Source organism: Erinaceus europaeus, chromosome 8 (genome assembly GCF_950295315.1).
Source record: "Erinaceus europaeus chromosome 8, mEriEur2.1, whole genome shotgun sequence".
Classification (NCBI taxonomy): Eukaryota; Metazoa; Chordata; class Mammalia; order Eulipotyphla; family Erinaceidae; genus Erinaceus; species Erinaceus europaeus.
This window is the reverse complement of record NC_080169.1, coordinates 12,157,310-12,173,160: the sequence shown is the minus strand read 5'-3', so window position 1 is coordinate 12,173,160 and position 15,851 is coordinate 12,157,310. Positions and strand designations below refer to the sequence as shown.

The 15,851-nt window shown below is 45.2% G+C and overlaps 1 long non-coding RNA gene across 1 annotated transcript; it reads right to left on the bottom strand.

Moving 5' to 3' along the window:
• Window positions 1-1,030: 1,030 nt before the first annotated feature.
• Window positions 1,031-14,274, bottom strand: LOC132539759 (uncharacterized). The gene is made up of 3 exons (XR_009551058.1): window positions 11,953-14,274; window positions 9,187-9,232; window positions 1,031-1,432 (listed from the first exon to the last, which is right to left on the bottom strand). It is a non-coding gene; the product is annotated as an uncharacterized LOC132539759 (long non-coding RNA).
• Window positions 14,275-15,851: the final 1,577 nt, after the last annotated feature.

The following is a 15,851-nucleotide window of genomic DNA, read 5'->3' as shown; positions in this document are numbered from 1 at the left end:
CTTGGAATCCCACAGGCATGAGCTGATGCACACCAGAGTGTGGAGGGCTCAAGGAGAAGGGACCACATGAAGAAAGCCAGCTACAAATACCACCCACTCTCTGATTCCATCACATGACATTCAGAAATATCCAGACCAAATGAATGGAGAAGAGCAGTAGTTGCCAGGACCTGGAAGTGCAACAGGCACTGATCACAGACAGAAGCAGGAACAGGAGGGTCCCGCGGTAGCGCAGCAGGTTAAGTGTATTTGGCACAGTGCAAGGACCAGCGTGAAGATGGTTCGAGCCCCCACTCCCACCCCTTGCAGGGAAGTTACTTCACAGGCAGTGAAGCAGGTCTGCAGGTGTGTCTATCTTTCTCTCCCCCTCTCTGTTTTCCCCATCTCTCTCCATTTCTCTCTGTCCTATCCAACAACGATGACATCAATAACAACAACAATTTAAATAAAAGAGTGGGGGGTCGGGTGGTGGCACAGTGGGTTAAGCGCATGTGGCGCAAAGCGCAAGGACCAGCATAAGGATCCCGGTTTGAGGCCCCGGCTCCCCACCTGCAAGGGAGTCGCTTCACAAGCGGTGAAGCAGGTCTGCAGGTGTCTATCTTTCTCTCCCGTTCTCTGTTTTCCCCTCCTCTCTCCATTTCTCTCTGTCCTATCCAACAAGGAACAACATCAACAATGGCAATTATAATAACCACAACGAGGCAACAACAACAAGGGCAACAACAACAAGGGCAACAAAAGGGGGAAAAATGGCCTCCAGGAGCGGTGGATTCATGGTGCAGGCACCGAGCCCAGCAATAACCCTGGAGGAAAAAAAAAAAAAAGACCAACAAAAGGGGAAAAAAAATTTAAAAAAGAAGCAGAAACAGGGAATTTGGGCTATGGGTCAGTTCTGTATTCCAATCCTGCTTTGGAAACATGATTCTCATTTGTTCTATTGTGCAACACAGTGAGTCAATATCACTCCACCAGAACTAGTTTCAGTTTAAGCTGGAAAAAAAAATGTGTAGATCAAATATTTCCTTCACTAGATCGACTAGACTATTGGAAAAATCACAATGTCTTTTTCTTTTCTTTTTTTATTTATTTTATTTATAAAATGGAAATATTGACAAGACTATAGGATAAGAGGTGTACATTTCCACACAATGCCCACCACCAGAGCTCCATATCCAATCCCCTCCCTTGAAAGCTTTCCCATTCTTTATCCCTCTGGGAATATGGACCCAGGGTCATTATGGGATGCAGAAAGTGGAAGGACTGGCTTCTGTAATTGCTTCCCTGCTGAACAGGTCGATCCATACTCCCAACCTGTCTCTCTCTTTCTCTAGAGGGCTGGGGCTCTGAGGAGGCGGGGCTCCAGGACACATTGGTGAGGTTGTCTGCCCAGGGAAGTCCGGTGGACATCATGGTATCATCGAGAACGTGGTGGCTGAAAAAGAGTTACGATATAAAGCAGAACAATCAGTTGTATTTTTTCTATGTTTATTCCATGCAAAAAAAAAAAAAAAAGTCTCATGCCTTTTGTGACAGCCCAATATTTGGATGGGTATAGGATCTCAATGCTGGAAGTGTGCAAAGACAAATGTGTGACTGTTTGCAGTGGTGTTTACAACACCCGAAGTTGAAAATAAATCCAAATATCAGGGGTCTTTTTGAACACAGACTGATATCACAGCTGCAAGATGCTGGCGAACTTAGATGTAATAAATGAATTGTACATTTTTCAAGTGAAAAAGTAAGCTGTGGGGTCCTTGCAGCAGGAGAGCATGTTAATTATAGCCTTATGATATCTTGATTTATAATTCACCCCTGCGCTGTGTGTTCTTCTGAGAGGGTGTTAATACTCAGACAAGCGTTGGGAGCTCACTTCCGCACTTAAAAGAGAGGGGTTGTTCACTGAGCTCTGGAATGACAGAGAGACTTTAACTTGATCAGAATTGTTCATTTCCTTTTATGTTTAAAAAAATCTGAAGCAAAAATGACAAAAATGTTAATTTTGGTGGGAGGATGTGGGTGTTTGTTTTTAATTCACTGTAAAAAAAAAACAGATGAACTATTAATTAGCCCATAGTTTCTTTCCTATCAACCAGAGTCATTCCCCTGCACCTCCTGGCTCCCAACCTTCCTGCTGAGCCCTGCCCATCACTGCCCTGCCCTACACCCTGGGGTGCAGCCCCACCCCTGCCATCTGCAAGCTCTTCTCCTTGTACAGACTGGAAAGCATAAAGGGCAGCAGGGACTCCACTGCTGTCAGGGGTTTTGCATCACCCCCCTCACCTGCTCAGTGACCCTGAAGTTTCCCCTGGGAGACCCCAACACCAGCTCCTGGAGGGATCCTCTCCATCAGCTCTAGGAAACTGTCCGTGTTCATGGTCATCTGTGTGCTCACCACTCTGTCTGTGCATCGGCCATCCTTGAAGCCTCATGCCTGGATCCTAGCTGGTGCTCGACCTACCTCCGGGATTACTCGGAGTAGTAGTCTCTGCACTTTCCTGCACAGACCCATCCTGGGCTGCAGCAAGCCTACCTGCTAAATCTCCTATTACCTTTTATATATTCTAGTGCTTTTATTTTTAATTTACTTATCCTTTTTTTTAAAAAATTACCTTTTTTATTTATTTATTGGATAGAGACAACCAGAAATTGAGAGGAGAAGGAGAGATAGAGAGGGAGAAAGATAGAGACACCTGCAACACTGCTTCACCACTTGTAAAGCTTTCCCCTTGCAGGTGGAGACCAGGGGCTTGAACCTGGGTCCTTCCGCACTGTAACATGTGCACTCTACCAGGTGTGCCACCACCAGGCCCCTTAATTTACTTATCCTTTAGTGGAATACACAGCTGTAAGATGCCAGTGAATTTGCATGTAGGCAATGAGGAAGAGATCTTCCAAACACGGATTGCTAAAGAACCCTTAAGATGCAGAAAGCACAATATATGAAAGGGGGGAATCAATCAGTTGACCCTCAACACATGAAAAGCTTACTTGAAAAACTATCAGCCTGGGGTCGGGTGGTGACGCACCTGGTTGAGTGTACATGTTGCAATGTTCAAGGACCAAGGTTCAAGCCCTCAGTCCCCACCTGCAAGGGGAAAGCTTTGTGAGTGGTGAAGCAGGGCTGCAGGTGTCTCTCTATCTCTCTCATGATTTCTGGCTGTCTCTAGCCAATAAATTAATAAAGCTAATTTTTTAAAAAATCTATCAGCCTCTGCAAAAGGCTCTGAGAAGCAGGTGCAGAGGCCAGTTGCAGACTGGGGCAAGATATTTTCAAGCCAACTATATAAGAAAGGATTCATCGGAACTATGTGAGAAACTCTTTAAATCTGACAATAAAAAACAAAACAAAAAAAAAATTCAATTAGGAAATTATAAAAGAGAAGGAGCTCGCAGATGGCAACTAATCCCATGAGGAGATGTCCACCACTAACCACTGGGGAGGTTGAAACAAATTAAGACCACAACAAAAAGTCAATCTCACCTATTCAAATAGCCCACGTTAGGTACATGATTTCATATGCTAATGAAGATGGAGTGAAGCCAGAAGTTCTGCCTGTCTTCTGACAGGACTTCAGAATGCTATAGACACTGGAAAACAGTTGGTTAGTTACTCAAAAGAATTTTTTAAAAAGGCAGGGGCTGGGCAGTGAGGCACTGGGTTAATCGCATATAATATAAAATTCAAGGATCCGTGCAAGGATGCTGGTTCTAACCCCAGCTCCCCACCTGGAGTGGGAGGTTCACTTCACAAGTGATGAAGCAGGTCTGCAGGTGTCTATCTTCCCCTCTCCACTAAATTTCTCTCTGTCCTACTAAAAAAAAAAAATCCAATAAATGACCACAGGAGCAGTCACCATGTCCCAGCAATAACCCTAGAGGCAAAAAAAAAAAAAAAAAGGAATAAATATAGAAAAAAAGGCAAGGAATTTCCATGAGACTGAACAATTGTAATCTTTGACATTTAGTCCAGAGAAATGGGAGCCCATGTCCACATAAACACCTGCACACCACTGTCTAGAGTAGCTATGGGGCTGGGTGGTGGCACACCTGGTTAAGTGCACACACTACAGTGCACAAGGACCCGGGTTCAATCCCCCGGTCTGCACAAGCCCTGGATCGGGGCTGCAAGTGTCTCTCTGTCTCTCTTCCTCTCTAGCACCTCCTCCCCTCTCAATTTCTGGGTGTCTGTATTCAATAAATACATATAGATAATAAAACCAGCTTTAGAAAGTAGAATAGCTTTGTTTGTTACAGTCAAAAAACAGTAAGTAAAATGAAATCTGTGAGTAGTGAACGTCTGCTCTGTCCACATCACAGAACTCTGTTGTGATGTGAAAAAAGAAGCAAGACATTGGCCCATACAATTCGAATGGAGCCCAGTGGCTTTCTGCTGAAGAAGACTGAGCCACCCTCAAAGGTTCACACTGAGGAGAAACATACCTTGCCTCAGAGATAGTTATATTCTGAACTACAAATTTCGCTTCCAGAACTGCTATAATATTTCAGGCACTTTTGATTGTTTTGGAAATAGGAAAGCTAGTAAAGTTGCATAAAAGTCGCCGACATTTGAAAATGAATCATTTTACCGCGTTACGGCAAGATCGCACACCTGATGCCCTGGCACAGAACATGACCTTAGATACCTGCCTAATAGCAACAACGTGGTTGGGTCATTTAAACATTAATGGTGATGTCAATGACCCAAGAATGCATCACTCCTCTTTATAAATGGAAATCAGCCTAAAAATGGTGAACATCCCACTATTCACTGACAGTATGTGCACTTCCACAAAACTTATCTGGGCTCTGGGGAGCTGCTTCATGGGTCATAGCTCACAGATGGCCTGTGTGAGATCTTGAATTTGATATCCACCACTGCATAAAACAACATTTTGAAAAAGCCAAAAAGAAGAAGAAAAAACTAGGAAAACATAAATGGTTGGAAAATGACTTGGTATCGCTTTAAAATATTGTTATGTAGGGGCCGGGTGGTGGCACACCTGGTTGAGTGCACGTGTTACAGTGTGCAAGGATCCAGGTTCAAGCCCCCAGTCCCCACCTGTAGGAGGAAAGCTTTGCTAGTGATGAAGCAGTGCTGCAGGTTTCTCTCTCCCTTTCTATCACCCACTCCCCTTTGATTTCTGGCCATTTCTATCCAATAAATAAAGAATAAAAAAATTAAAAATATATTGTTATGTGAATTTTCCAGTCCATAATCAGGTAGCTACTCCATGTATGATTTCATTTTGAAATAAAATAATTTGGCAACAAAAGCAATAAAAAGAAAAAGAAACATCATTTTTGAAATGAGTAAGCATGAAATAAGACTGTCAGGATTGGGGCGGGCATGCCCTAAGTGTGCATGAGAAGGACGATGCTTTTGGAATAGGGAAATCTAAATATATATATTATTATATATATAGTTATTTCTTTACTGGATAGACAGAACCAGAAATCGAGAGGGAAGGAGGAGATAGAGAGGAAGAGGGACAAAGAGACAGATATCTGCTGCCCTGCGTCACCACTTGCAGGGTTTTCTCACTTCAGGTGGGGACTGGGGACTTGAACTTGGGTCCTTGAGCACTGTCTTATATTCACTCTACCAGGTGCGCCACCACTCAGCCCCCGGAATAGAGCAAATATTAAGGCTGCATAAAGTGCACCGAGAGCTGAAAATAGAATCACTATGTGTGGTACGAATTATTTTCATATTTATGTGATGTGGAGTATTTCCACATGGCATTGTTTATTTCCAGATCCGCATGTGGGGCTGGGTGCCATGAGTCTCCAAGCAGCTGATCCCAATGTCACATTCTTGGTTTTGTTATGTTCTGAGCTGTAGGAGAAAGTCCAGAGTGAATATCTCAGCAAGCTAAGGTTTATTGGCTAAATACCTGTACAGTTCATGACCTAGTTACTCTGCATGACCAATAAGGATCTGTAACTCCTGAAACATCAATGGCTGTCAATAACGCCCAAACTCCAGACACCAGAGCCCCGGGCCACAGGCTATTGGATATGTGATGTAGATTGTTACCCAGTGCAGCGGAAAAATCTGCTAAGATTCACTTAAGAATGCGATTTAGAAGAGAGCTGATAGTAGAGGAAGCTTCTAGCTTGACTTCCCTTTATCTGTGGTGCCAGCATACACAGATTTCACTCTCTCTTTGTTCCCTTTATCCAGCTGTTCTGCTGATATAAATTTCCTTAAAACTACTTTGATTCATCTTGAAACAAACTAATAAAAGGCAAGGATATGATGGACGGGCTTCAACTACTTACCCTCCATCTTTAGGAGAATTAGTTGGTGTGAGTCATCCTGGGCCTATTAAGACTAAGCCAGAGTCTTGAATACTATTCATTATTCCTACACTGGAGACCTCAAGTCACTTCACGCTGCGTGTTGGTTTATTTTGCTGTGAGTGATCACTGGAGTGAATTGAATGAGGGTATGTTAGACTTCTCTGCATGACATTTGCAGATGTCTGCAGACCTATATTGATGTCACAATAAATCATTTCTGATGATAATTGTAGAAAAATGAAAAATAGAAACAAGCATTGGAAATAACCTGCATTGGCCCATTGATGTTGCTGTCCTATCCACACCCCTACCCTAACCCCACCTCACATTCATCACTAAACACTTTTTGGATCTGGTTCTCATTTCTCATCTGTGCAGAAGAGATGGAGGCCCGTTGGTGGTGTACCTGGTTGAGCGCACATATTATAATGCACAAGGACCCAGGTTCCAGCCCCTAGTCCCCACCTGCAGGGGGAAAACTTTGCAAGTGGTGAAGCAGTGCTGCAGGTGTCTCTTTCTCTCTCCCTTTCTATCACCCCCTTCCCTCTCAATTTCTGGCTGTCTCTATCCAATAAATAAATAAAGATAATAAAGTTTAAAATATAAAAAAGAGAGTATCAAGTACAGTGACAGTTGCTGGACATGTTGACAGTTCTAAGATCTTGGACCAACATGAGGAGAATGGCTTCATAGTCCATCTTTCTCCAGTACACCAGGACCTCCATAGGCAAGCGTGTGTTGTGCCCTCTATGACTCTCAAGGATAGACCAGAACCTTCAAGGAGAGGTACTGCGACATAGGCAAACAGGGAAAGGGATACATGGAGCTGTCTGGAGACTCCTGCACAGAGGGTGCCTGCATCTGCTTCTCTGATAACCAGAAGAGCAGGGTCTTACCTGAAGCAGGGTCTTACCTGAGTGCTTATGATAGTCACAGCCTTTCTAACGTCAAAGGGCAGGGGTGAGGACAGCTAGAGGCCTCCCACTAAAAGGGTGATGATTAGAAGCAAAATCAAAGGAAACCTTTGTTCTCTTTGGCTGCTCACAGGTGTATTTTGAAATCAGCCAAAATTTTGCTTGTCAGACAAAATTCTGAATGACAAGAAAGTGGTGTGCGCACATATCTGTGTCTGAGCACGTGTGTGTGTGTGTGTGTGTGTGTGTGTGTGTGTGTGTGTGTGGTGTCCAGGAGTTTGGTCACCCAAGTTTAAGTCTTCAATCTTCCATGTCCTATCTTGCCCAGAACACCTGAAGGAGGGTTCCTTCTCAGTGCCCAGTGGACTTGCAGTTGAGTTCCATCAAATCTTCCCAGAGGATCCAGAGAGGCTCACAGCAGAGGCTCTCTGACACTTGGCAGGACAAGAATAGCCTTGATGAAGTAGGAACTGCAGACAGGTAGGGAGATGGGGTTACAACAGGCCTTGACCCCATTTTATGTTAACTTCTCCTTCAAAGATTCTAGAGCCACTTAGTGTAGAAGAAGTCCAAGTTCATGAGTGACTCAAAGGAATGGGGACTCCTTCAGGAAGGCAGGGATGTATCAGGTGGCTCAGCCAGGAACCCAGAGGCCAGAGCAGGAAGCAGCAATGAGCTGGCTTCCTTCTCTGTGACACCAACAAGCCCAAGCAAACTCTTCATGCTTCTGAGTACAACTGAGTGTTATTACCCAGCTAGCTCTAGCAAGCTCTCCCTCTCTCTCTCTCTCTCTCTCTCTCTCTCTCTCTCTCTCTCTTCCTAGTAACGCCCCAGCACCCACCCTGCTGTTTGATACTTAAAGAAAAGCCCCTCTTCCCTGGTTGGTCCTGGACAAGTAGACTGAGCCCTCACATCCTTGTGAGTTGGCCCCATCCCATCACTGAGTCCCCATCAGAAAGCCCCGTGCCAACCCCTGGCCAGATGGAGTGTTTGGCACAGCTTGGCAACAGGCTAAAAATGATGCATCCTGCCAGGTCCCCACACAGCCCTCAGACACGCTAGAGATGAGCAGTAGAGGAAGCCTTCCTGGGCTGAGGACAAGGGTCTTCCTGCTGGCTGGAATGACTTCTCCGTGCGGTGAGGCCCAGCAGCCACGCCAAAGCTCTAGCTGCCGGTGTGGCGTGTGTGGCTATGTCAGCATGTCAGCGCCATGTCGTAGAAGGAGAACATGGAAGAGCAGGATGGGGGGCCCAGGGAGCATCTGACAGGCTCCCTGCGGAGACCCATCAATTGTCCCAGTATGATTTCTTCATCACTTTTCAAGTAATTAGCCGGCATTCTCATTAGTGTGAGGGCGCTCTGTGAAAGTTTCAGAGAGCAGGCAGCTGCGTTGGGCAGACCTCAAATTGGGTGATTTTTAATTACAGATGAGCCTGCCAGGGACAGATGCCTTGTCATTTTTGTTGCCTGTTTATTCATTTTTCAACCCTTCTTGGAAATGCAAAAAGCAAAATGTTTGTCACTCACCTTGACGACCATCTTGAAAGACAAAAAAGAACAAAGGAGCTAAGAGGTGGCTCACCCCATAGAGTGAACCCTGCTCTTCATGAAACCCTGGGTTCAAACCCCAGCGGCTGGAGAAGTTCCATGAGTGGCATCTCTCTGTCTCTCTACATCTCTCCATGCGTCTCTATTTCAAAATAAAATGGATGTAAACAACTGGACAGGGAATTATGGGATTGCACATGTGTGAGGCCCTAGTACTACACAAAGAGGACCTTAGAATGACCTAGATAGATGTCACACAATGTAGCTGTGACACAACATGGGGGCAATGTAGGCAGGTATGCAGAAAGAAAACATGGGAATGAGAGGTGGCCCCATGGAAAGATGGTTGGCAACACCCAGACAGGGCATTCTGTCACTCAACTGTGTACACGCTTGTGTGTGTGCATATGTGTGTACCTACCCTGTGCACAGACAGAAGGCATGGCCAGGGAGCCTCAGTGGTCCACCTGAAGAAAGAGAGGAGTAACCTTCATAGTCAGATAAGCCAGGAACCCGCCCTCCCCCCACCATATCATGACGAACATTCCATATTGGAGAAGGACAGACATCCCTGTAGCTAAGAAGCTTATGCAGCTACACTGTACCTTTCATATCACTAGGATCATGACTAGGCCCCCCACTTTAAAATATATGTATATATAACTTCTCCCTTTTGCTGCCGGTTATAACTGTGGCTCCACCATTATCAGCCACCCTTTCTTTTCTTTTTTTATTAGAGGCTGAGAGACAAAGGTAGAGAGTTAGTGAGAAAGAGACAAAGAAAGAAAGAGGAAAGTAAGGAAGGAAGGAAGGAAATAGAAAGGAAGGAAGGACGAGAGAAAGAAAGAGAAGAAGAAAGAAAAACATCTTCACACTGCTCTACCACTCATGAAGTTTCTCTCCAGTAGGTGGCAAGTGAAGTTTTATTTTATTATTTATTTGTTTCATTGTTTTGCCTCCAGGGTTATCGCTGGGGCTCAGTGCCTGCACCATCAATCCACTGCTCCCGGAGGCTATTTTCCATTTTTATTGGATAAGACAGTGAGAAAGCGCGAGCAGAGGGGAAATAGGGAGAAAGAGAGACACCTGCAGACCTGCTTCACCATTTGTGAGGCTTCCATTCTGCCCCCTGCAGGTAGGGAGCAGGGCTCAAATCTGAATCCTTGCATGTGTCCTTGTGCTTAGTACTATGTGTGCTTAACCAGGTGCACCCCTGCCTGGCCCTCACAAGTGAGGTCTTTAACCTAAGTCCATGAGAAAAAAAAAATACTTTACTTTTATTACTGCATTAGCAGGTAACAAAACAGCTTTTAATTCTGAGAAAAAGAGGCCTAAGGAATCCAGGTGTGTGCTGACTCTATGAGGTACCATTGCATTCCTCATCACTGGAGCGCAGGGAGGGGTTGAGTGGACCTAGGTTCCAGTCCCCAGTCCCCACCAGGAGGGGGTAAGCTTTGTGAGTGATGAACAGTGCTGCAGGTGTCTCTGTCTTTCTCCCTCTCTGTCTCCCCTTCCCTCTCAATTTTTGATTGCTTCTATCCCATAAATAAAGATAGTACCAAAAGAAATTTTAAAAGAGAGGGAGAAAGAGAGAGGGTGTAGAAATGGTTGAAACAGACAATCTCCAAGCTAACTTTCTTCTGTGAGAGATTCAAATCATTTAGACCTCTGAAAAATGTGTCTCCTGTATAGGCTTCTGTGAAGGTCTGAGGATGTGTATCAGCAAAACAAGCAAGTCAGTCAACACAAAGGAGGTCACAGAGAGGAGGGAGAGGTCACACGGAGCGGGGGGGGGGGGGGGGGGGGCAGGTCCCAGGGCATTGACCTTGCTGTGCAAGTCCATAGCTGGCTGCCTGACAGAAGTCAGAGGTCAGAGGTCACAGAAGGCAGGACTCTTCAGAAAAATAAGGAATAGTGAGGTCATAAAAGGATCCTATCATGGATGAAGACTTTTGAAGAGAAAAACATATGATGGTGAAGATGAAGTATTTCTTCCAGGAAGGGAGCTGGGTGGTAAGACACCTGCTAGAGCTTACATGACACCTGCTAGAGATTACTTAACTGAGGGCCAAGGTTCAAGCCCCTGATCACCACCTGCAGGGGGGGATCTTCATGAGTGCTGAAGCAGTGCTACCGGTGTCTCCTTTCTCCCCCTCCATCTTCCTCTTCTCTATTATTCTGTCTCTATCAGAAAAAAAAAAGAGGGGGAACAAGTGAGAAGTGTAGTCCAGTGGGAGAGAAATAGCAGGGGGAAGATGACCAGAGGGCTCTGAACTCCAACTCCATCAGGACCCAGAAAGAGAAGAAGAAAAAAGGAGGGTCATTTGGATGGAGTACTAGGTGTATGTTGTGAATATACATGTGGGAATATATACAAATATAGACAGATAGTTAACCCATATCTGCAGCTTTAAGAGAACTGCTATAGCTTTTTAAGAGAACTTCTGTAGCTTCCAATGGAGGGATTAGGGATTCAGAACTCTGGTAATGGGAACAGTGTAGAGTTGTACCCCTGTTATTTTGTAATTCTTCAAATCAATATTAAATCACTAATACTTTTAATTATTATTTATAGAGACAGAGAGACTTGAGAATGGATGTGGGGTGATAGAAAGAGAGACACCTTGCATCCCTGCTTCACCACTCGTGAACATTTCCCTCCAGCAGGTGGGGGCCAGGGGCTTGAACCTGAGTCCTTGTGCACTATAATATGTGCACTTAACCAGGTGCACTACTGCCTAGCCCCATAACTTTTTTTTTTAAGAAAAGGAGAAGTGACTTTTGGGAATGGTGGAGTTATCCTGTAGTCATGGAGTCCTGTTAAAATTAACTTAGTGGCAAAAAAAAAAAATGAAAAAGAGAAGAAAGAGAGGAAGAAAGGAAGAAAAAGGAAGAAAAGAAAGGAAGAAAGAAAGGGGAAAGAAATTCTAGGAAGAACAGAAAGGTCTCCATGAGAAGAAATGCTATCTATGTCCCAAGGGGTGCTCTGGACATGACTATAACTGTCATTGTTAATTTGCTGCCTGTTGATTTTCAGACTTGAGAGTCAGCCCTGAGATGCATGCAGATGTGATTACAGTTGCATGACTGTGGGTCAACAGCCCCACCTTGAATCTGAACTTCAGGGATCCACCCAAAGAGAAGACGTCTTGCTTTGGAGATGTTTCCAGGAGGCTCCTTTACTCACGTGGGGAGTGGGCTGACATCTCCTTTATGTGATGGGAACAGAGGGGAAGCTTTGCAGTATTTCACCAAGTTAAGGGATTCGCTAAGGAGACTTTTGTTGGAGGATGAGGTGACAGGTGAGTGAAATTCTCATTGGTTCATGAGAGGAGTTAATGGATGATACAAAAAACTGAAATAAAAAAATTATAAATAATGGTTCAGAAGAACTTCATTTGAAATATAAATGCAATTACTGGTAGATTCAACTAGAAGGGTGAAAAGAGGTCAGCCCAGTGGGGAGGCGGGAGCTAGGACTGATAGGTCTGGGGGCAGCTATTTTTTATTAGACACTGATCTCCTCTATTGTCTAGTTTACAAATGAGTGAGCTGTCTTGATTGAATTCCAGCTACTTAATCAGACAGGACAAAATTTCTCTGGCTTGTGGGAGGTGGTGGGAGTTTGAGGGCCTCACTGTTGTAGGGGTTGCCTGGAGGTTGGTGTGGGGTCAGGGTGGCTGTGTGTGACCTTTGTCCTGGGAGTGTCTGTTCAGCCTCTCTTCCTGGTGTGTGTTTCTGTCAGTCCTATTTGTCTCAGTGTCCCCAGTGGTCAGTGAAGCGGGACTTCCTTAACAGCATGCGCACGGGCACTGCTGGATGCCCACCACCACCTGGCTTCCTCCAGCTTCTGGATGGGCCTACTGGGAGGGTGGGCAGCTGTGCAGAAGTCAGGTCTACCCCAGGCTGAGCGAGGGTTTCTATGAATCTTGGCTTGGTCTGCACTGACATACAGGCCCTGGAAGAAACTGGGGTGGGGGGGCACTAAAGAGCATTTTGTGGGGGGGGGGGGCAATGCCCTTCTATAAGAAAACTTTGCTGAAACAGAGGGCACTGGATGGTGTAGGGGTGAAGATTTTGAGCAAGTGAATAGACAGGAGTGTTGTGATCTGGGGTCATGCAGCTTCAGGAAGAGAGAGATGACCAGCAGTACAGGGCTGGGGGTGGGGTCAGGGAGTAGGAGAAAACAACTGCAGTGGGGTTTGGGGCCCGATGTGTTTGAGACACCTCCCACCAACAAAGGGGAGATCATTGTAATCTTAGGACTGGCAAGGTGACTCACCTGGATGGTGACTTCGTGTCTTTCCTGTGCGCCTGGGCCCCCAGGACAATGAAAGGAACTTACCTGTCGTGAAGTATTTCTCTCCGCCTCTCTGAAAAAGTCAGCCCAGAGTGTCAAAGCTTTAGAGATGGCAAATTAAAGGAGGAAAGGAAGAATAAGCTATTTAGAGTTTCTGGTGCACAGAAGCACAGGTCTGACCTGGGAGTTCAAGTTCAGAGTTCAGCTGGTCCACCAGGATTCAAGATGCAGCGTGAATCTCCCCCCAGAAAGCAGAAGGCTGTTTAGCCTCCACTGCCCTCACCTCTCACACTGGGCTGGGCAGCAGACACCAGAGCTGGTTAAAATGAAAGCTCTCGGGCCAAGTCTTTGCAGTCTTTGCCTGAGGCTCTGAGGTTCTAGGTTCAATCCCTTGCACAACCATAAACCAGAGCTGAGCAGTGTTGTCATCTCTCTCAGTATCTTTCTCTTTGTATCTCTCTCATTAAAATTTAGCAAAAAAAAAAAATCATATATCTACAATAAAAAGAAACATTTGGAAGGTTCTTGCATCATTTTATAAAGATGAATAATTTCACTTGTGATGAATCAAAATCATTCTACAAGAAGTTATGTTTTGCTTCCCTTATGAAATGAATTGGATTTAGTTTTGGTCACATGATTTGCATGATGTTGTCTGAGAGGTGTTTTTTTTTTTATTTTAATGTTGTTTTTTTTTAATTTTACCAGAATGTCGATCAGCTCTGGTTGATGGTGGTAACAGTATTCATCCTGGAACTTCAAAGCCTCAGGCAGAAGAGTCTTTTGCATAACCATTATGCTGTCTCCTTGAACCCTGTATGGGGAGTTTTAAAACCTTGTCTCCATTGTCTTTGATTTTAACTATCTCCCTGAGGGTGTGCTCATTACAGGGCTCAGGGAAGGCTGGATGGGGATGGAAGCGGCCAGACTTAAAAAATGGAGACTGATAGACACCTGCAGACCTGCTTCACCGCCTGTGAAGCGACTCCCCTGCAGGTGGGGAGCTGGGGTTCGAACCGGGATCCTTATGCCGATCCTTGTTGTCCTATCCAACAACGACAACAACAATAATAACTACAACAATAAAACAAGGGCAACAAAAGAGAATAAATAAATAAAATAAATATTTTTTAAAAAAAAAATGGAGACAGATTCTCAGAGAGGCCACCAGGTTCTAGATGCTACCATGATGCCAACCGGACCTCCCTGGGCAGATGACCCCACCAATGTGTCCTGGAGCCCTGCCTCCCCAGTGCCCTACCTGACTAGGGAAAGAGAGAGGCAGGCTGGGAGTATGAGTCGACCTGTCAACACCCATGTTCAGTGGGGAAGCAATTACAGAAGCCAGACCTTCCACCTTCTGCATCCCACAATGATCTTGGGTCCATACTCCCAGAGGGATAAAGAATAGGAAAGCTATCAGGGGAGGGGATGGGATACGGAGTTCTGGTGGTGGGAGTTGTGTGGAGTTGTACCCCTTTCATCCTATGTTTTTTTTCAGTGTTTCCTTTATATAAATAATTTTTTTAAAAAAATGGAGACAGAAGAAGAGCTTGAGATGGAAGGAAAGACAAGAGGGAAGGGGGGGTAGCTACAGAGATGGAGATGGAGATATGAGTCACTCCTCAACACCTTCTTCCCCTCTTCCTGAGGTCCTGTGTCCTGGAGCACAAGCTTTATGGACTTTATTGAAGGGTTTGTCTGCAAGACAGGAGAGAGACAGAATTAAAGAGACCACATCATCAAAGCTTCCTTTAATTTGGTGGGAGCTGGTCTCCTGACTCCTGCCCCTGGAAAACCAGCATACTATCCAAGTGAGCTACTTTGCTGACCCCCTTGTCTCAAATATTCAGTTAGATTTGGGCCAAAGAGGACCTAGCAGGAAATTGGGGCAACTATCCCCTTAGCCTCCTCCCTAGACTGAAGTCACAACAAATGTTAAACCATTTTCAGGTGACCCCTTCCTGAGGAGTAGTCTGGAATAATCAAAATAGTGCGGGGGGCAATGCAGGGGAGACAACAAACCCAGCAAAAAGGAATTAAAAAGACCCCTCGACCCCTCTCCTCAGCCTGTAGGCTTGGAGATACACACTTGCAAGACTCGAAAGGACCTGCAGGTTTGGAAATGGATACGCTTGCAAGAAAGAATTAAAAGGACCCTCAGGGCTGGAAACTGACCTTTCCAACCACCACACCTGAGAAGCAATCAATGAAAGGTGATTTACATGAAATGAGTTGGCCTGAGGGCCTGGAAAGGCACCTGGAAAAATAGAAGGTGATTCACATCAGAGGAGTCTGCCTGCCCAGCCATTGCTAGGCCTTCAATCTGCACATTTGAAAACAATGGGAGCCGTTTGCATAGGGACAAGAAATGAACCTGAGGTCCTGCTGGTAGCAGGGACCTGAAACCTCTCCAAGGGGGAAAGAAGGGCTTTGTAGGAGGTGGGTTTGAGGTGGATACCTTTGCCTCCATGTTACAATGTCTGTTATTTTCTATTTATTTTATTTTACTTATTATTGGATAGAGACAGAGAGAAATTGAGGGAACGGGAAGATAGAGAGGGAAAGAGACAGAGAGACACCTGCAGCCCCACTTCACCACTTGCAAAGCTTTCCTCCTGCACATGGGGACTAGGGGCTCGAACCTGGGCCCTTGTGCACTGTAATGTGAGTACTTAAGCCTGGTGTGCCACCACCTGGCCCCTATTTTCTATTTTTAATGAAACTTTTTTTTTTCTTTCTAGCACAGAAAAGGTTCCAGGCATTTCTGGGTGAGGTGTACAACA